The following is a 22,002-nucleotide window of genomic DNA, read 5'->3' on the forward strand; positions in this document are numbered from 1 at the left end:
GACCACCTAAAAAAGGCAACTGCCACCAAAGGCTCTGCTCGATTGATCTCCGAACAGAACCGAGAGCCTTTACTGCTGGAACGTAATAAGCAGTAAGTGCCGAGAGCTGACCTGGACTGGACAGAGGCCTTATTTCAACTGCACGCCCACAGAGCAGTGTTTGGTTCGTTAACCTCCTACCCCCTGTGTATCTTGTTTGTTGTGTGGCTTGTCCTGTGTTCTGCTCTGTGTGCCGGGTAAGAAACCCAAGTTAATCATGTGGTGAAATGTCACTGAGTTTGGAATCATGAACCTGCTTTGTAATTATGTTAACCTTGCTTTATGACTGAATGAAGCTGACATTGTGGAAAGACACAACTTGTGTGTGCCTTCATAGCGTGCTCGTGACAGGTCTATAAAATGAGATAGTGACTGAAAATTTCAGTTATTTTTACATTCTTACTCCTGCCTTTTGAATTTGTTGTTAAACATGATACTGAGCTGCTAAGAAATCAGACTAGTAGAAAGAAACATAGATATGCTCATATTTTAGGCACCTCTTTATTTTCAAATTTTACAGATATACGATAGGGTCTGATAGCCAAAGATCATGCTTGTACCAAAGTTGATATCAAGAGTGAAAGGTAGAGCAAAAACATAGGTGAAAGACTGCTTCCTGGTGAAGGCCCCAGCTCCAACTATTGAAGGCTCCAGTGTCTTCTGCGGTGAATAAGATTGTCTTTCGAGGAAAGTACCTAGAACCAAACCAGAGGTACATGATTGAGAAAAGCTTTCTTGGGAAATTTCTCACATACAATAAAAGGTTGTATTATGGCAATAATACTGCACCTACTTGCTGAGCAAATTCTGAACTGATGCCTGCAATGAAGAGGTGCAGAATAGGTACCAATGGAGCGGGTTTTCTGTTTTAGGGGTCCTTGGACTTTGGGCAAGAGAAGAGAGTGGCCAGGAAACAGTGACAACAGTGATGAGCAGAGAACGTATTTCATCATATCACTAAAAGGGAAGAGCTGGGGGTGTCTGGGTGGCTCAGTCGGTTAAGCGTCTGCCTTCAGCTCGGGCCATGATCTCAGGGTCCTGAGATCGAGCCCCACATCGGGCTCCCTGCTCAGCGGGGAACCTGCTTCTCCCTCTCCCTCTGCCTCTCCCCACCCCTGCTCTCACTTTCTCTGACAAATAAATAAATAAAATCTTAAATAAATAAATAAATAAATAAATAAATAAATAAATGAAAGGGAAGAGCTGGGCTCTATGTATGGGGGATATAAACTGTCCCAAAGAATGGCATCTTGGAGTTCAGTGCATATATCTAGGGCTGAGCTGAGTGTTGGAGGCTTATGTCAGGATTCTGCGTATACTACCTATTTGTCTCTTTTGGTTGGGTGGCTTTTTAGACTCCTTAGTGAGAGGCACTATTGCTTTAGAAACAAATTATTTTAAGTTGGAAGCTGAAGTCGTATCTCTTTCTTTCTTTGATGAACATCTGACTATTTTCAAAGAAGTTCAATTTGATCCTAGTTTAGGAGGTAGAAGAAAGAGAAAGAGAAAGAAAGGCAGCGTTTTACTTAGAAGAGACACATCAGTAAGTTTTTGGAATGAGAAATACAGTCCCTAACTTAGGAAATGTCATTCTTTCAATAATCATATTTCAGCATTTCCTAGATGTCAATACTTTGGTAGGTATTAGAGCTATAAAGATGAATAGGACATGTTTCTGCTCATTAGGAACTTACATCCTAATGGGGGATAGAGACAAATAAGCAAAAAATTGACCATACAGTATGTTCCATTTTCTGATGGATTTGCTGGAGGTACTCTGAGAGGAGAGGTATACCTAACCCATACCAGGGACAAAGGGGAAGGGTCAGAAAATATTTTCAAAACAGTAGTAGCTGAGCTAAATTTAACCATCAAATGTATGTGCTCATGACTTTGTGTACAGGGCTATCTGTTGAGTTGTGACAATAAATATATCAGTAGCATTCAAAGATGAGTTAGCATTGGACCTTAAATGCAAACTAGGGAATTTTGGTTTGATAGAAATGGGAGATCATTTAAGTTTTTAAGCGAGGAGCAACAATATGGCAGAAACGCTTCTCAAGCTTTCAGTCAGTAGGACAATTAGGTGAAAGGGGATTGGAGGCAGGGAGGGAAGTGATGTCAACCATTTACATGTGAAGCAGCGGAGACCTGAATCTCGGGTGGTGGTTGTGGGGAAAACACAATTCGTCAACATGTGAGTCTGCATTCTGAGTTTATTTCAAATATTTTTCCCTCAAAAATGGGCATTTGATTAAAACTGGAGGAGAGAAGAAAGCCATAAATCAATCAACAAGACCACCCAACTGATAACTGGTTCGAAGACAGTGAAACTCTCTGAAGATGTAAATACAGGATTTGAAAGAGACATGCAAATAGATGAAATGGAGAAGGTCAAAGTTGGTTCCCAGATGCAGGTATCAGTGTCCACTTACATGCCCATTTATTTCTTTCACAGGGCTCCTGTTGTTTTATCAGCATGATGAAAATGTTCTGAAAGAAAATGGGAACGACTAAATTTGTGAAAAGACTTGCACCAAGTAACATGAGTATGGCCAACAGAAATTTGTGAGTTAAAATAAAGTTTAATATACCTAGTAACTGGTATAGAAATGGGAGATCTACTATTATTTTAATACCAAATGATCTTTAGGGGAAAAAGATGTGTGCCATGTGGTAGTTAGAATGGTCCTAGTATGAGAAGGAAGCCAACTCAAAATAATTTATCATGATAAATATCATGGAGAAATAGAGGAAGGAAGTACTTAATGAGTGCTTATGATATTCCAGACATTGTGCTAGGTGCTTTATTAGAACAAAATATTTCTCAAATTAGAATGTGTATATATTGCATTTTATCATTTTAGTTGGAAAGTTTGATGGAATGATATTAGTTCCTCCTAAGAAGGTTATAGCATAAACAATTTTGAAAAACAGTTTGGATACAAAAAGTAAATGTTCAGATCCAATTAAAAACGTTCAGGCAAATGATTGTGAATGGCATATTCTTGATTACCTATACCTTCTACCTCTGTTTATATGTAGCTATATTTGTTGGCGCCTATGCTTTAGGGTCAGTCCGTATGAAGATGGCAAATTTTGATCTTCCCATTGGTAGAAGTTACTTTCTGACAGGACCATTGTCCTTCGGGATTCATTGCGTCAAATTCATCACTCCCACTAAAAAATTAACAAAGCAGGTAGCTTAAAGATCTCAGTTTGAACTAATCATCTCCATATATGAAGGGCAGCATGCAGTTTCACAAATATAAATGAAAGCCAATATTCTCCTTCTTTAAACTTTCTAATTTATCTGAGTTACCTTTTTTGAAGTATTCATGATTTGAGGCAAAAAAAAATGAACTGAGTAAAAGCCTACTTAGAACAAAATAAATTACCCTTTGATATCCAGTGTAGCAACCTAGTATTTGAGAAAAACAGAACTTCACAAAAGCTTAATATATGCAGAATTTGACAAAGTGTGGCCCATTTATTGAAGCAGAAAATGCACCACAGGTTTTTCAGTGTTTCTTTTTTTTCTTTCAAAAGCAGATAAATCATATTTATCAGCAAAATAAAAGAACTGCTTCTAGACTTACTTATTTAGGAGAAAATTGGGAAAGAAATAGAGAGGGGGGAAAAAACCAAGAATTTTGTCTCAGGAAAATACTCCCCAAATAAAACGTGGTAGGTTTTAAAGATTTCATAGGAATGTCAGAATGGGGAGATAGTTAATGAATTTATGTAAAAAGATACGAATAGTTACTGTAGATTCTTTCAAGCCCTTCAGATACCATGAGGATATTGAACAGTTCATAGAAGCCACTTGTCCATGTTGCCGTTTTTCATAGGAAATTTCTGAGATTTTTGTCAGGATTTTAAATATACTGGAAAAAGGATATGAAACCTTTACTCTGACTTACGTCTTCTCCTAAATATTCATCTCAGTGATAGCACTTTTCACGTGTTTCCACAGGTACCAGTTTAATTATCTTTCCTCTGCATGCACCAGTTTAATTGTCAATTCCTTGAAAATGGGGAGTTCCGTCTTACACACCCTCACATAGCCAGTCCCCGGTACTGCATTTAACACAAAACGGCTGTATCAACAAATGTTTGTCGACTATAAGATTGAGGAATATATAATGGGAGTCCATGGATATTTCGTTATAAAAAAGAGTATATATTAACACATAGATTGAGATACTTTTATATTAATCAAGCATCTAAAATAGACAAATATGACCACTAATTATGTTTAAATATTTCTCCTTCCAAAAAGAACTTACATAAAAGAAAATTCGTTTCATTTATATCACTTAACAATTTTATGAAATACGGAAAAAGCATGTAATTGTAATTAATATTTCTTTAACAAGTCCCATGTAGTGAATGTTATGTTGACAAGCTAGGGGAATGACTGAGAGATTTCACTTCTCAACCTTGTTTTTAGATTTCTTGGACCATTTAGATTTTTTTTTTTTTTAGATTGATACTTTAAGCCAAAGTCAGAAGTGGGACTACAGCTGAGTTTTCTAACAATGTGGATAAATTTTAAATGATACAGAAGGATTAAAAAAGTCTTTCAAAAAAAACCAAAAGGTCTTTCAAATGCACTTCCTTTATTCATTACAATTACTCCCAGTGGCCTGATGGAACAGATCATATGTGGCTAGAATGAGTTGAGTCCACAGTGCTGTGGATGAAATAAAAAAAAAAAAAAAATTGGAAATCCCTTTTGGGACCCTAGAAAAGCATTTCCAGTCTAAAGCCACAGGGTAGAAATGATCAATAATGGTGGTCATTTGGCTCATTCATTTCTTTTAATGAACACACTTGCAGCTCACTAAAAGCATTCTTATAGGACAGGGATGGATTTCAATTCTCTGGTGACTGACAGAAGTAGAGCGTTTGATAGAACCTAGAGGGAGTAGCACTGCTCTCCAGAATTCTTTCCTCCCCCTCATCTTCACAACATGGTCCTGTTTCACTCAGAAAAATATGTCATCTTGGTACAGACTGACAAGCAGTTGATCGGCAGCTATTAGTAAAATTCTCCCCATGATTCTTAACGCAGTTTATTTTAGGAAAGAATCCCAAAACTGTGGATTCATGTCAAATATGTAAAGTCTCAGGAATAAAGGCCTCAAGAAAAAATGGGCCCTGAGCTGGTTTAATCATTTTATTAATATTCAGGAGAATCGTTTCCATTTCTTTATTCACTGCCCTAGTTCAAGTAAGCATTAATTTGTATCTAATAAAGTGCCATTAGTACTGCGGATCCTTATAAATTGTTTTTGATAAATGAACAACATCTGGATTATTGCATCAGTCTCTTAACTTGTCTCACTTATTCAAGTTTCTTCCAATTATTACCTATTTTATATCTAACTGCCAGGAAGAAAAATCCTCTCTTGAATTTCCACCAGTATTTAATTCCCTGCTTATGAAACTAGAGTTTGCTTATTCAAAACTCTCGTGCCTGAGATTAATTTTTTTTCTCCACTGATTTCCCGAGATCTTCATTTCTTCCTATTCAGTTAATATCTTATGACCTCAGTGCATCCATATTCTTCAAAAAAGTGCATTTTAATTTTCTGGTGTCATAATCTCAAATATGTAAGTTTAAGAATTTCTAAAATAAATATACTAGCCTGTTGGCAAAGACTAGAAAGTCTCTGTGATTTCAGAAAATGCCCCTTTCTTGGATCTAAGTCATAGGTGACTTGGGCAAGGATGGAAAGCGCCATGGGGGTGAAGGGGAAGTGATGATTTTCTCGGCCTTTTTCTTTGTTGCTTCCTTGTCTCCCTATTTATAATACCATATTGTCTGTACATGAGATGATGTTTTGATATTCAAAGGGGTGGTAACTATTTTCAGAGAAAATGAGCAGTTTAGTTACTAATCAAGAGTAAGTTTACTAAGTATATATTTTAACCTTTTAGATGGGGTTTTCTGAAGTTCAACTATTACAGTCGCATATCATATGGAATTGAATTATGTCCTGTCTTCATAAATCTTGTCCTCATATTTCATGTTTCATGAAGATAAACTTAGGTCAAAACTCTCTAAAGGCATTAGAGAAATGAGGAGACTTTCAAAAGTCTGGTTGTGTTGTGCGGACCTTAATGTGGATAAATATTAATTTTAGCAGACAAATTTCTGTGCCAGGCCTTGGAATTTTAATTGAGTATTTTTTATCAGCAAGATTATTTAAATGCCTGGATTCATAGTTTCTATGTCACTAGGGAGTTATTTTTGAGAATAATATCATCTTTGTCTTTGTAACTCTGCAACATCAGTTACAACTTTCCACTTCATAGAATCCCAGAGAATCTGGGCGCACATCTGCCAATCAGCTCTGTCATAAAGTGTCAACTCTTATTATGAGAAAACAATTTCAACAACAATTTATGAGATCAAATGTAGAAGCAAGCTACTGAATTTACTTCTTCAATTGTTTTTCCTCTCTCATCCCATGTTGGGAAATACATCTCCCATAAATACATTCTCCAATTTCTGCCAAATTATGTCCTTAACTGAGTGCCACACCTCAAATGGACTTTCTCATTTGCCCAAATCATTCTGCCCAGAACTGCCTTTTTAACATTTCCAAATGATGCTTTATTCATTTCACTTATGTTTTCCAGTGGCATCCCTACAAAATGAAAAACAATCTATTTTATACATTCAAGGACCTCCATGATATGATTGTTTTTTGCTTGCTGAGTTTTTCTCTATTAACCACCTCCTGAACACTGCATGCTACACATGACTCTGGAACATAATTTATGCTTATGCACTTGGCTTCCCATCTCCAGTTTGGCCACTTTCTCACTATCTTCTCCACTCCTGAAATGCTTTCCTCTTCTCAGCCTACTTCTGCCAGGCCCCCTACCCTCTATGGACTTTCCTTGATTTCCCCAACCACAAATTCTCCTCATTCACAAAATGCATGTAGCACTTTCCATCTAATAGAGTGATTTAAAACTACAGGTGGTTTTTCACTCAGTCTTTAGATATGGGCAATATCTGGAGATGTTTTTAGTTGTCACTACTGGGAAGGTGCTATTGGCATCTCCTGGGTGGAAGTCAGGGATGCTGTTAAACATCTCACAATATGCAAGACAGCTCCCCACCACTAAGAATGATCTGACTCAAAATTTCAATAGTGCTGCTATTGAAAAAACCCTAATTTAATCCAATTTGATACCTCTGTCTCAATCCTGCCTATAATTTTACTTCAATATGTATCTTTAGTCATCTGTATTAGGATATAAGCCTCTAGGGTAGCAGGACGACACCTTATGCAGAATTTTATTTCCTCAAAAGTCTAACACAAACTCTGGTATATACAGGCACTCAAAAATATTTTAAAATCTATGTAAAATGGATACCTGGAATAAGCATGCAAGAAGAAAATACTTACCAATCAAACTACATTAAATTCAATATATACTTTCTTTGAAGGCTTTGAAAATTCGTCTATCATTTGAGGATCTCTTATTCATGAAAATCAATTGGCATTATGCTAGTAAAGAGAGAACATGTGGGTCAGTATGTATTTGTTGTTGATAAGAGACATATTATAAACTTCACTTGATTTTCATTGTAGATAAAAAATGAGGCTGAGGTTTTCAAGGCTAGTATACCTATCCTTAATAGTTATCTTTATTTCTCCTATGGTAGATTTGTTGAGTTGTTGTTGTTATTGTTGTGTGCTATGCCACAAACAATTAATCCTTGCTTCATGAAGGTTTCTCAGCTGCTAGGTAGTATGTGTTGGTTAAATCAGCTTCAATTTGTTTGTATTCCTCTGAGTGGAGCATCTAGCTGTTGGGCAAAATAAAACATTAAATTATATTGCCAACTTACTATAAATATTTGGAAATGATTGGTATTGGAATACATAAGCAGTTTTTTTAAGCTTCCTTATGAAATGAGCTGATGCATTTTGCTTACTAATGGAATATCTATGTTTACATCATGTCCAACAGTCTCTGATATGCGAAAAAATGAATGGAGGTGATGGTTCCCTGCTGTAAAGAACATGTTCAAGCAATATGCCTGCTATTCAAGGTCTTCCCAAATCTGCCCCCTACTTACCTGTGTTTCTTTCACAAATATCCTGCTTCAGCTGAATCATTTCATTTATAATCTCTTGAATGTATCTCTTGCTTCCTTTACCTCTAAGGTTTGTTCTTCTTTTTTCCCTCAAGTTTTTAAATGATAGGATGCAGTTTCTCTTTTTAGTTCTCTTATGCCTCTCAACTGCTGGCCATTCTAAACCATCCATGTCACATGCCAGCTTCCGTAAAAAGAACCCCCTTATCTTCTAAATCATGCCTCTCCTTTAAAACATAGCATCTTATACAACTCAGTTGACTTTTACTGATATGTTGTCATTATATTTGTGCATTATTATTTTTCATTTTCCTTCAGATTGTAAAGTCCTAGCAGTAGGGACCATGATTTACAGACATCTTTGAATCATACTCAGCACCAGTATACTGTCCTGTACATCGTAATTGTTCATTATACAGTAGTTGAATAGATATTGAATGAATTTTGGTTTTGCTTTAGAAGTAGAAAATAGTGTGGCAGCCTGGCTATAAAATATGAAATGAAATTTGTTTGTCCAATAAATAAATGTCAAGAATAAATGAAGGGAGGACTGTTATGGACATAATATCCAAAAGTGATGTGTGAATCTTGTTTGAATATTGATTTGAACAAACTAACTGTAAAGGAACACCTTTGACATAATTGCAGAGATGTGTAAATAGAATGGGTAATGGATGATATTAAGGATAGGTAGTATGAGAGGAGTATGTTCATTGTGTCAGAAATAGTTTTTTAAAAGTTAGAAATGCATACTGAATTATTTACAAACAACATGTTTGATATTTGATTTAAAATATTCCAATAAGAAAGTACTAGGGATAATAAAAAACTTGGCAACAATTGGCAAAATATTGATAATCACTGAAGCAGAGTGAAAGCTACATAGTGTTCATTATATCACTCTAGTTCAGTGTAAGTTTAAATATTTCCACTGAAAGTTCATATAGAATTATAAAGTGCTATAGAAGAATCACCTTCCAGTCATTCTCGAAGTAGGAGAGTCATCTTTCAATCATTTCACATATTTGCTCTATGGGACTCCAGTGACTTGGATGAAATTTCATTATACAATGTTTAGCCCAACACTTAGGAGCCAAGTCACCACGTGAAAACATTGCATTAATTGCACAATGTACTACCCCTTTGTCTGGTACGGAAGACTACTGGATGCTTAGTGAGTCAGTCTGGCTTTTTGCTCTTCTTTAAGGACCCTCTTTTTATTATTCATAACTGTCTGGCTTGAAGGAGATTAGTGTCAACCTAATAGCCAGCCACTGACCCCAAAGGACTTACTCTCTTATCCCGAGAATGACCAACAGCCCTGTAAAAAGCAAAGAATAATTTTTTATCTTTGCTAGCTGAACTGCATCCACTAATCCTTAATGTCATGGAAGAGAAATGATATGAAGAAAATTTTTCTTTAATAGACATACCGGGGATCAGGTAAGTTGATACAGAAGCTACGGACATTACCAAGTAGTAAATGCTAAAGAAAGATGGCAAAGACAGAACACAGATGAATTGGTGATTTGAAGACTAGACTTCCTATTGTCAAGTCTTTCGCTCATACTCATTCTTGTCTTTGTATCTCTGTTGCCACTTTCCTAGACAGGCTCCTCTTACAACTCCTTGAGGTGAAGATCCAAAGCTGCCAACTTTGGTTATCTCCAAAAGCATGCCCCAAACCACCCCAAAAGCATAAAATCTAAGTTATAGTCTTGTGCTTGATAAAGAAACACAACTTCCAAAAACTCCTTTACCCTCCTAGCTTTCAATCACCATTATGCCCTTCTTTCTTTCTGTATTTTTAAAGCTTTTATTTATTTATTTGAGAGACAGTGAGCAAAAGAGAGGACACATGAGGAGGGGCAGAGGGAGAGGGAGAAGCAGACTCCCCGCTGAGCAGGGAGCCCAATGTGGGACTCGATCCCAGGACCCTGGGATCATGACCTGAGCCAAAGGCAGGTGCTCAACTGACTGAGCCACCCAGACGCCCCTGTGCCCTTCTTTCTATTGACAGCAGTGTACCTCCCTTTCCCTGTGGGTTACTTCAATGTCTTTCCTGGTGGTCTTTTTGCTTCTAATCTTTTCCTCTGCAACACACACTATCGGATGGTTCCAGATTAGGCTTCCTAAAATATGGCATTTATCATACCAATCTCATGTTCAAAACCTTGCAGTGGCTTACCATTGCCTGTTATATAAAAGTCCATTTTTGTTCACTCAGCATTCCAGGCCTCACCAATCTGTCTGGAGTTTACATTCTCAGTGTGACTTATTTTAAGCACTTGAAACCATAAATCAACAGAACTAATTGTAATTCCCTGAAAATACTTTATACTGTTGGATCTCCATTCTTTGGCTTATTAATGTTCTAATTACTTACAGCCTCTCTTTCCATACATTTCTGCTTGAGACCTTCCAATTCTTCTTTCATCATCCTGTAGCACTAAAGTCTTTCCTGTCTCTGTCAGAATCTGTCTCTTTCTCCCTAAGGTTCTACAGCTCTTCATGTATATCTTTCATGGACTATTTCCTCTCACTGGTATTATAACCTGGTATGAGCTTCATTTCTCCAGTCATAAGCTTTTGAGAACACAACTTACTCATTTCACCTTTGTATCCCTAGTCTCTGGCACAGTGGTCTGTGCTTAGGATATGTTTAGTAAATATTGATTAAAGAGCTCGTAGAAGGAATACTAAAAATTCTATGCCAAGCTAGAAATCAAGGCAAAGCAGTGTTTTCACATGTTTAAACATTATGGTGTTTAAATTCTAATTATCAAATAAATTATCACCATTTACTTGAGGCTACCCCAGGCATAGGCTAAGTGCATCTTTGCATTGTCATGTTTAATCCTCTCAGTTTAATAACTGTCTAGATGAGAAAATTGAGACCTGGAGAGATCAGGTAACTTATCTGTACATGGTCTCTCTGATTCGAAAACAGATCTGCTTGCAGTGAAACCTAGTCACTTTTCTCTTATTATGCCTGGGAAGCCCTAGGGTTTAGCAGATATAACCCAAGGGACACCTCGAGAGATTAAAAAAAAGACTCAAACAGAAGATAACTCCCTTTACCCATCCTTTACTTCAATAACAGGAGATTTTCTTTTGTTTTTGTTTTTTTTTTTGCAGTGACCTTTTTTTATTTTTTATTTTTATTCTGCAAGGTGGGACACTCACTTTCTTATTTTCATTATTTCCTTTATTACCTATTGTCTTATACACCCAAGGATTTCATATATTTAATTTGTTTGAAGGCATTTAAATATATAACCCTTCACATAATGTAACAAGTTGCATTTGCTTCCCCAGAGCAGGCGTGTCATCAGCCTATGTGACTATTTAAGCAATACCATCATATTCTAACATATATGTTCTAATCTACTTTTGTAATTGTTCTCAGAACCAATTTCTAAGCCTTGCAAAAAAATCAATTTCATTACTTGAGAGTCTCAATTTGTTTGTTCCAAAAAGTTTTGATTCTTTCTAGAAATTCTTCAATTCTGAAAGGATGAGACTATCATGCGGATACTTATGTAGTTCTTTTTTTTTTAAGATTTTTAAAAAATTTATTCATTTGAAAGAAAGACAGCAAGAACACGAGTAGGGGGCAGGGTCAGAGAGAGAGAGGGAGAAGCAGACTCCCCGCTGAGCAGGGAGTTTGACATGGGGCTCGATCCCAGGGCCCCAGGATCGTGACCTGGGCCGAAGGCAGATGCTTAACTGACTGAGCCACCCAGGCGCCCCTAGATGTAGTTCTTTAAAGCCAATTCCCAAAAGGAATTTAAAAAATTATTTGGGTGATGCATAGCTCCCCATGGTGGCCACTTAAAAGAGAGCTCATTTGAATGTGTAAATTCTGGTGTGTGTGTGTGTGTGTGTGTGTGTGTTCTGATCTGTATACATACAGACATACATATTTATATGTGTGTGTATATATATATATATATATAGTTTAAAAAAATTCCCTCATTAGAGCTATATCATAAATATCAACTAACTACTACTATATATCAGAAATTTCAAAATTTTAAAAAAGAAATTTATTCTGGGGATGAGGGAGACAGGAGAGAATTCTTGAAGGAAATGTATTTGAGTAGTCCCTGGAGCTCTGGCCTGGGAGATAGATAGCCTTAGGCTATAGCATAGCATTTCCTGGAATGTAATTGTATGTGGAAAGCAGTGGAGGTGAGATGGGTGGTCAAATGTGTTGGGAAAACACTTGTTAGGAAAAAAAATGTTTATATTCCCAACTCATTTGATATTGGATCACCATTATTTTCTTTATATAACTTCTGGTAATACTCCAATTTCCCATGTAAATAAAACTGTGCTATTTAGGTGATGATTATGATGATGGTAGCATCCCTCATAGTTCTTTCAGTAAACACACATTTTTGTATGTGTGTGCCTTGAACAGTTTCTTGTGCTTTTACTCAATTTAACATCTACAAGTTGTATGATTATGGAAAGTTATTTAAAATCTCTGAGCCTCAATCTCCTTTTTTGTAAAACAGACATAGCATAACATCTATTCATAAGGTTGCTGAGAGGATTAAATGAGTCAGTCCCTGCAAAGTGCTTGGAACCGTGTTCATTTGCAGTAATGGCATCATTTTGGCAATTCCCTAGGCCCGCAAGAAAGCATTGATATTTCCTTTTTTTTTTAAAGATTTTATTTATTTATTTGAGAGAGAAAATGAGAGAGAGAGAGAGAGCATGAGAGGGGGGAGGGTCAGAGGGAGAAGCAGACTCCCCGCTGAGCAGGGAGCCTGATGTGGGACTCGATCCCAGGACTCCAGGATCATGACCTGAGCCGAAGGCAGTCACTTAACCAACTGAGCCACCCAGGCGCCCAGCATTGATATTTCCAATAGTGTCAATCTTTCCTTTTGGAAGTTTCCAGTTACAGGAATGCATGTAAATGAGCACACAGTGCTGTAAATAAAGGTATGTTTTTATACAATGAACACTAAATAAACTCTCAGAGCACCATGTGCATTACAATAGTTTGTGTTTAGGGGCGCCAGGGTGGCTTAGTGGGTTGAGGTTCTGACTCTTGGTTTCAGCTCAGGTCGTGATCTCAGGGTCCTGATCTTGGGATGGTCCTGGGTGCGGCTCCGGGCTCAGTGGGAAGTCTGCTTGAGATTCTTTCTCTCCCTCTCCCCCCACTCGCACGCATGCTCTCTCATTCTCTCTCTAAAATAAATAAATAAATGTTTTTTAAAAATTAACTTTAAAAAAATAAACAAACAAAAACCCCAATAGTTTGTGTTTAGAGAACCCTTCTAAATTTAAAAAAAGTAGGCAGGGCCAAAAAACAAATACATAGTATGTGTCTGTCCCCCAGAGGACAACCACATTTTTGTTTCTGTGTTGCTTTTCATGGGTTAAAAAAAAAAAAAATACACAAACTCCTCATCTCTGGAGGACCATTTATTTTATAAGAAAAAAATTTTATATGGGCATTATTCTTGGTATGCAAATGTAAAGCACTTGGGAATTATAAAAAGATGCCTCAATACATATTACTGATCTGTCCATTATTAAGAAGATAGTTGTTCTGGTTTCTTGAACTTACAAAGTTGTGAAGAATATGGTCTTTGTAATTTGGCTTTTATGTATGTTCAGAAAAGTCCCTGAGGTTTCGTGGCAACCATAATCCCATCCTAACCTTCCAAAAAAACACACTTCATCACCTATGCAACCAGAAAGATTTATTAGGTATTTGGACTCTTTTGTATCTAACTTTAATCAGGAAAAAACAAGTAGAAAATGAGTGTGTGTGTGTATATATATATATATATATATATATATATATATATATAGTATGTAATCAAATGTACAACTCCATCATCTTTAGAACCTCTACTACTACTACTCTAAGGTTAAAATAAGATCACTGAGAAATGATTGTGAAAGCATTCTATAAATGCTGAAACATTATGAAAATATGTTTGCTAATAGCAACAATAATAAATTGGTGTGTGGGATATTCATACTTAGGTCTATAATTTTAGTAATTTTATGTCTCAAAGGAGGGACCAACCCTAGTCAATATTTTCACCAACAGGTATCAATAAATCAATAAAACATAATGTTTAAGTTAAAACATAATTATCTACAGTTATATATAATCATAGATAATTACATAACTTAAATACTGAATTCTAAAACATTTGCTAACCATTTCTCCCTGACATAGAAATTAATTCAGTTCAGTTTAGTTGTGACACACAGGGTTTTTAGAAAACATTTATAAGTCACTCTTTTTAAATTTGGAAATCAGTATGCTTCTCATAATCAATATCCAAAAAATTGCGGTTATTTATCTTTTATACTGAAAAACTTACATTAATTATGTCTTACAACTAATTCTGTTTCATAGTTAAGGAAGTAGAAGATATTGTACTTCCATGTGTCTAGAGACCTTTTGTGGATATAAATGCCTGTTACTTAATTAGCCTCCCTCATCTTCTATGCATTTCATTTATTTATTTTTTGCTATGAAGTATTTATGAATGCTTATTCTACCTTACTCATTAAATGCTGTGATGTAGAAGTCACAGACTTCTCTAATACTAGTTTTTGTTTTGTTTTCAAAGGCCAAATTGTGAATGATGAACATGTATCTTAGTAAAAAATATATGGAAGCAATGATCTAATATATCCATAGCATTCTTGGACCAGCCTTGCTCCTCTGAATGAGAATCAGAAGATATAGCACTGAAATCACAAAACGGGGTTCCAATTAAGAATAGAAAATTGTCTCAGAGGTGACTCACATTTAGATCTTATACAAATTGACCTCTAACATGCCGTTTTTTTTTTCTTTATTTTAAATTTCATATAAAGAAGCAAAACCAAATTAGTATAATATTATTTTAAGGTATACTTTAAAAAGGTCCTCAGTATTATGCCATCTTGACTTTTTATGAAATTAGCTGCCTAACTATTTGAAATATTTTCATTTATTCCATTACCTCTACATAGATACACACATATACATACGCATATAGAGGTGCAACGCCTGTGAGCCCAGTGTCCCGACGTCTTTATACAGGGTAAGAGTAGAATCTGACTTCATAATGAGAAAGAGGAGTGGCTGAAATCGAAAGATGTCCTAAGTGTTCCCTACCTCGCCACTTGAAGCTCTCCACCTGCCACCACATTATCAGCTCTAGCCTTTCCTGTACCCATTCTAGTACCATCAGACTGCAACTGATTCATTTAGTCAGTCTCAAAATCCTTATTTTGCACTTCCCGTCGGGTGGTATGGTAGATCCCTGGAATTTAGAGATGAACCATGTCCTGCCTCAAGGTCAGCCTCATGGGGGGATGGACAAATAATAACCAATAATATGTGGCACAGCAATAACAGAAAAACCACAGGAGCAGAGAAGAGGGTGGTCATTCCAACACAGCTTGGCCTAATAGGGAAGAGACGGGGTTTTGTCTTAAAAGAGCCAGTGTCTGGCCTGAGTGATAGAATATGAGTAGGAATTAACCAGGTAGTTCTGTTTGCATGTTTTTCCTCTTCACTAGATCTCACCTTCTGATATTTCAGATTTAGTCCTGGGCCTTCCTGCTTTATTTCAGTAGACTCCTCCTGAAGTAGTGTCACGGACCCTCAGGGCCTTAGGGCCATCTTTGTGTTAATGATTTCCAGGTAGATATTTGAGGGCAGGTCTTTCCTTTGAGCCTTAGTGAGGAGGTTCAAAGTATTTTGTGGCTGAGCAAGGAAAAAGATATGACCACAAGGTGGCAGTAGCACAGACAAACCTAATTGGGAGGTGCTTTGATCGGTTCTCTGGGAACGTCCCTCACGGCAGAAGGCAGTCCAACAACAAGGGCCCAGGGCTGCTAATCAGAAGGGGAGGAGGACAGGGGTTCCTGGGGGGCGCGTGGGGGGGAGGGTTGGCAAGAAGCTTCTGTGTGTAGGCAGTGTGGCTGTGGCTCGGCAACCTGACAGGCAGTCTTTGGGGTCAGAGAGCTCAGAAGGGCGGCCTGGGTTTGGAGTCTCCATGGCCCGGGGCTTTATCTAGTGCTAGCCCATGTGGGGTGGGATTTTGCAGGAGAATGCAAAATAGGCAGGCTCTAAAAGGCTATAAAAATCTGCTTGTTTGGCCCATTTTAAAAATAAATGGATGTGTAAAATTTGATTTTGTCTCTGGCGGGCTTTTGAGCTAATGGGTCTCAGCCTGCAGTGAAGAAAGAAATGACCTGGGGCCATCTTCGGCTTATTTATATAACAGCTTCACATCAATATAATCAAAAGCGTATTTAACATCTACATTGGGGTGTCACATAAGTATCATGAAATTGACCTGATCAAGACAGAACTCCTGGTACTTCTGCAGTCTTTCCTTCTCAGTAAAAGGAGCTATCATCCTGATTTGAGGCAGAAAGTTAAAAGCCACATACGAAAGGTGTGGAGGAACATGGTTCCTCTGTTTCCAATCTAATTAATCAAATTTTGTCATTTCTCCCTCCTAAGTATCTCTCATATTTAGTTCTCTACATCTCCATTGCCAACTCTCCAGTCTAAGCTGGAAATCTCTCTTGTTTGTATTACTCTAATACTCTACTAGGTTATCTTCTTATTTTATGGATGTCTCTTTTACACAAATTCTCCATCCAGCAACCAGAGTTATCTTTTGAAACATAGATCCTGTTTACACTAGCTCCTTGTTTATATACCTTTTAACAGTGCCTGGGTTGCACTGAGAACATCCCAATCTGAAAACCCTGCGTGATCTCACCTTCCTAGCTCTTCTCACACCATTCCCTCCCATTGCTCGCCAGTGTCCACTTACAGACCCAGTGACTTGTGCATGTTCGTTTTCACGCCATGACCTCTGTACTGCTATTCTTTCTGCATGAAATGTGCTCCTCTCCCAGCAATTCGAATGGCTCTTTCTTTTTCTTCCTTTAGGTATTGCTTAAATGTCACTTCCTCAGCTAGGCCTTCCGTAATTGGTTTAATGTAGCTGTCACCCTCCCCTCTACCCACCCTCATTGTTCTACCTCAAGCTCTCCACTTATTTCTGGGGCTACAATGATCTCAATTTATAATTGAGATAGTATGTGTTTTGTTTATTGCTTCAAAAACCTCTCTAGACTCTAGGCTTTTTCCCCCATTTTTAAAATTTAAGTTCAACTAATTAACATATAATGTATTATTGGTTTCAGAGGTAGAGGTCAGTGATTCATCAGTCTTATATTAACACCCAGTGCTCATTACATCACATACCATTCTTCATGTCTATCACCCAGTAGACTCTAGGCTTCATGAAAACAGACTTTGTCTTGTTCACTGCATCTTTGTTTGCTTTTTTTGCTTAAAAAAAATCTAGTTTCTAATATAGTGCCTGGCACATAATAGAGACTAAATAAATATTTGTTAAATGAAATACATTTCATACTTTCATAAAGAACAAATAAGCAGGGAAAGGTGCAGTCAAGTGGAGAAGGATTTTTTCCTCTCTCTCTTTTTTTTTAAGAACTAAAGGTGTTATTGTTTATGTTACATGGTTAACATGGCAAATTTAATGCCCTTCTTGATGAGGTAAAGGAATTCAAACAACTATGGGGAATATAAATAGGCTTTAAATGGACAAGTTTGAAATCACTGAAGTAAATCACTTGTGATTCCTTAGCAAGGCTGGGGTGTTTTGTTTTTGTTTTGCTTTGGCTGGGGGCTATTAAAAAGTAGATTGTGATCAGCTCTTCTCCAAGTTTTTAGACCAAGAAAGGTAAAATAAGAGTAATCTTCATTATTTGATATGTAAAAGGTATATGAAGGAACACTTTCTACCAGGAGTAAGAATGAAAGAAAAACTGCTCAAGAGGACATAACGAAATCTTAGACCTCTGACCTTTCTGCCACGCCCTTTTATATTTCGAATGCATCTATACTCCCTTTTATCCCTTACTGTTACTTATATGTACATTCTTTTTCCCTTGTTCCATCTTAGTGGGAATTTATCCATTCTGTAATATAAGTACATCTGCCTTAATTTGGAATTGGTCACAAAAAGAGTAATTGAAAGAATAAGAATATGATTAGTGAGCATTTACTGAGTGTTTACTATGTGCCAGACGTTATTCCAAGGGCTTTACGTGTTCTACCTTCTTCAATCCAGTAAGAAGCCCTGTGAGTTCGGTATTAGTATCATCTCCATTTTACAGAAACAAAGTAAGGTTGCCTACTTGCCTGTGATCTCACCGTTAGGGAACGGGTGGAGCCGGGACTTGGAATCCGGCGGTGTGGCTCTCTGTCCTTGTCAGCTTTCATACTCTGCTGCTCACTGTTGGAATGCTGTTCTGCTCTTTCTTTTTAGTGGGTGCCTTTAGGACGCCAGGATTGGGCTTATAGAGAAGAAACAGAAGGTTGCAACAGTAAATGTAGGAATGTCCAATTCATTTTTTTTTTTTTTTTTTGCTACACTATTTGGAAATTGTTAACTTTTTGCTGAAATGTTTGTAGTTTTTATTAGTGGGTAGCACCAACAACAGTGAACAGAAAAGACTTTCTTGTCTTCTTTCTTCCCTCCAGACAGAAACAAACTGAGAAGTCTGGGAACCTCTTTCTGGGAGGAGACATTGTAAGTCTATGAAGTTTTGGAGTAGAGAGGAGAACATTGACTCCTTTACTTTTCTATGCTTCCGTTTCTCTCCTCATTTCACATTTTGGTCAGTACAACCTAAGAGCTGATGTGATGAAGGTTGGAAAGAATTCTCTGCTCTCACAGCTTCATTCATTTCCGTGTTATTTATTCAACAGATATTTCTGAGTATGTACTATGTGCCAGGCTCTGTGTTAGGCTTGGGTGTTAAGTGGTGAAGCAAGTCATGGTGAAGAAAATCTGTGGAGGGAAAGAGAAAATGAAAACATAAAACACACATATATGTACATAAAAACCATACACACGTATGGTTTTTTTATATATTACTTATACATGCATATACTTTATATCTACTATGTATTTTACATATTTGTATACATTTAACTTGCTTATTTACTTTATGTGCTTATTCTACATGTACTTTACATATGTATATAGTTATAAATTATCCTAAGTGCTGTGACAGAAATGAACAGGTTCAAGGACAGAGAACCAGTTATCAACGATAGGAACTACTAGAAGGGCTATAGTGAGTCCCTGGGGGGAAGTAGCTTCAGGATATTCCTGGCTTTAAAGGAAAGTGGCAGAGGGGGTCTTGAAGTCCCTGCACTGCCCAGCCTCAACCACAGACTCTCTGATCTGGAATTATGGGAGAGCTCAGAGCTGTGTTCTGTGTGGACCACCAAATGCCCATGGCCGTAACCATAGAGTGAACACACCAACGTGGTCACTAGACAAGGAACTAAACAGATTAGCACACGAATTGGTGAAATGTAGAAGACATTTAATTCACAAGCCTATGTTGTGACCATGCTGTGAGGAGATAGAAAAGGAAAGTACCTCTGACCTCAAAGATCTGAGTCTAATTGGGTAGAATAAACAGATGCATGAGGAATGACCCTGGAGGCAATGGACCAAAATGTGCAAGGAGAGCCATTAAAAATGGAATAAACAGAGCATGGTTGAGCTCATCCTTTTCAAAGGAAATGAGTTGGAGCCATGGCATTTACTTAATTGATGGTGAAGGCAGTAGGAATATGTTTAGGTGGACACTGAAAATAAAGGCTTAAATTTAGGAAGGCAAACACAGAAGACGCAACTTCTGCTGAAGGACGATAAACAAGGCAGAGATTTGAGAAGCTTTGTTCTAAACTTGTTATGGTGCTACTGTCCCTCTTGTGTGCCTATTTCCCTGTTTATCAATGTTGCTTAATAAAACTTAGTGTTTTCTATACATAGGGCACAAGCACTAGGCATTTGTGAAGTAACCAGTGTCTCTTATGTGTTTGTTAATAAAATATCCCTTGTGCAAAACAAAACAGACCTTTCATTCCATGATTCGAAAATTAATTTTCACCCAGCATGAGAGGCTCGGACCTTTCAGAGTGTTCAGCAACAGTTTAACAAATATTTTTTGAATAATCCCTCAGTGCCAAGAAGTTATGGAGCAGCAGGACTACAAAAAGTAAACATAGTTCTGTCATTTTGTAACTTATCGACTGAGTCAAGACAGAGAGAGACATGTGTACATTTCATAGAGTGCAGTATGGGGACGCAGACAGGGGACAGGCAGCGTCACTGAACGACGAGTAGGAAAGTTTAGAGAACACTCCTGGAAAGATGGCTATTTGATTGAGAATTGATAACACAACAAAAGAAAATAGAAGGAAAAGAGAGTCACTTCAGGAAGGGGGAGCAGCACGAGCAGGGCAATAGGATGAGGTATAGGGGAAAATGTGAAAAACCTTTATATGAAACTCTTTTTAGAAATTCGGCATGAAGGTATGTTTCAATGTCAGAGTCCAAACTAAGTTTAAAAAAGAATATGTGGTATACATATACAATGGAATATTATGCAGCCATCAAGAGGAATGAAATCTTGCCATTTGCAATGACGTGGATGGAACTGGAGGGTATTATGCTGAGTGAAATAAGTCAATCAGAGGAAGACATGTATCATATTATCTCACTGATATGAGGAATTCTTAATCTCAGGAAACAAACTGAGGGTTGCTAGAGTGGTGGGGGGTGGGAGGGATGGAGTGGCTGGGTGATAGACATTGGGGAGGGTATGTGCTATGGTGAGTGCTGTGAATTGTGTAAGACTGTTGAATCACAGACCTGAACCTCTGAAACAAATAATAGATTATATGTTAAAAAAAGAAAATAGTTTTGTCAAAGATTAGTTGACCATAGAGTTGAGGGTCCATTTCTGTGCTCTCTATTCTGTTCCATTGATCTATGTACAAATGTGTTGGGAAAATTGGACAGCCACGTGCAGAAGAATGAAACTGGACCATTTCCTTACACCACACACAAAAATAGACTCAAAATGGTTGAAAGACCTAAATGTGAGACAGGAGTCCATCAAAATCCTAAAGAAGAACACAGGCAGCAACCTCTTCGACCTCAGTCACAGCAACTTCTTCCTAGAAACATCGCCAAAGGCAAGGGAAGTAAGGGCAAAAATCAACTATTGGGACTTCATCAAGATAAAGAGCTTTTGCATAGCAAAAGAAATAGTGAACAAAACCAAAAACAGCCGACAGAATGGGAAAAGATATTTGCAAATGACATATCAGATAAAGGGCTAGTATCCAAAATCTATAAAGAACTTATCAAACTCAACACCCAAAGAACAAATGATCCAATCAAGAAATGGGCAAAAGACAGGAACAGACATTCTTCCAAAGAAGACATCCAAATGGCCAACAGACACATGAAAAAGTGCTCAACATCGCTCGGCATCAGGGAAATCCAAATCAAAACCTCAATGAGATATCACCTCACACCAGTCAGAATGGCTGAAATTAACCATCAGGAAACTACAAATGTTGGTGGGGATGCAGAGAAAGGGGAACCTTCCTACACTGTTGGTGGGAATGCAAGCTGGTGCAGCCACTCTGGAAAACAGTATGGAGGTTCCTCAAAAAGTTGAAAATAGAGCTACCCTGCGGCCCAGCAATTGCACTACTGGGTATTTACCCCAAAGATACAAATGTAGGGATCCGAAGGGGTACGTGCACCCCAATGTTTATAGCAGCAATGTCCACAATAGCCAAACTATGGAAAGAGCCAAGATGTCCATCGACAGATGAATGGATAAAGAAGATGGGGTATATATATAATGGAATATTATGCAGCCATCAAAAGGAATGAAATCTTGCCATTTGCAGTGACGTGGTTGGAACTGGAGGGTATTAT

General features: G+C 37.5%; 1 long non-coding RNA gene across 4 annotated transcripts in view; it reads right to left on the reverse strand.

The window, feature by feature from the left end:
- Positions 1 to 524: 524 nt before the first annotated feature.
- Positions 525 to 22,002, reverse strand: part of LOC112838026 (uncharacterized) — a 28,239-nt gene continuing 6,761 nt past the window's right edge. For 2 of the 4 annotated variants that reach the window (XR_012381988.1, XR_003211864.2), the window contains 6 exons: positions 18,383 to 19,038; positions 7,693 to 7,869; positions 7,470 to 7,571; positions 3,963 to 4,119; positions 2,475 to 2,532; positions 525 to 734 (listed from right to left, as the gene is read on the reverse strand). This is a non-coding gene — a long non-coding RNA (uncharacterized lncRNA). The remainder of the gene's footprint in view (positions 735 to 2,474; positions 2,533 to 3,962; positions 4,120 to 7,469; positions 7,572 to 7,692; positions 7,870 to 18,382; positions 19,039 to 22,002) is intronic. The other 2 variants (XR_012381990.1, XR_012381989.1) reach the window with 2 other exon arrangements.

This window comes from Callorhinus ursinus, unplaced genomic scaffold (assembly GCF_003265705.2).
Source record: "Callorhinus ursinus isolate GAN/ISIS: 27379988/994484 unplaced genomic scaffold, GSC_fseal_2.0 scaffold22, whole genome shotgun sequence".
In the NCBI taxonomy this organism is placed as follows: domain Eukaryota; kingdom Metazoa; phylum Chordata; class Mammalia; order Carnivora; family Otariidae; genus Callorhinus; species Callorhinus ursinus.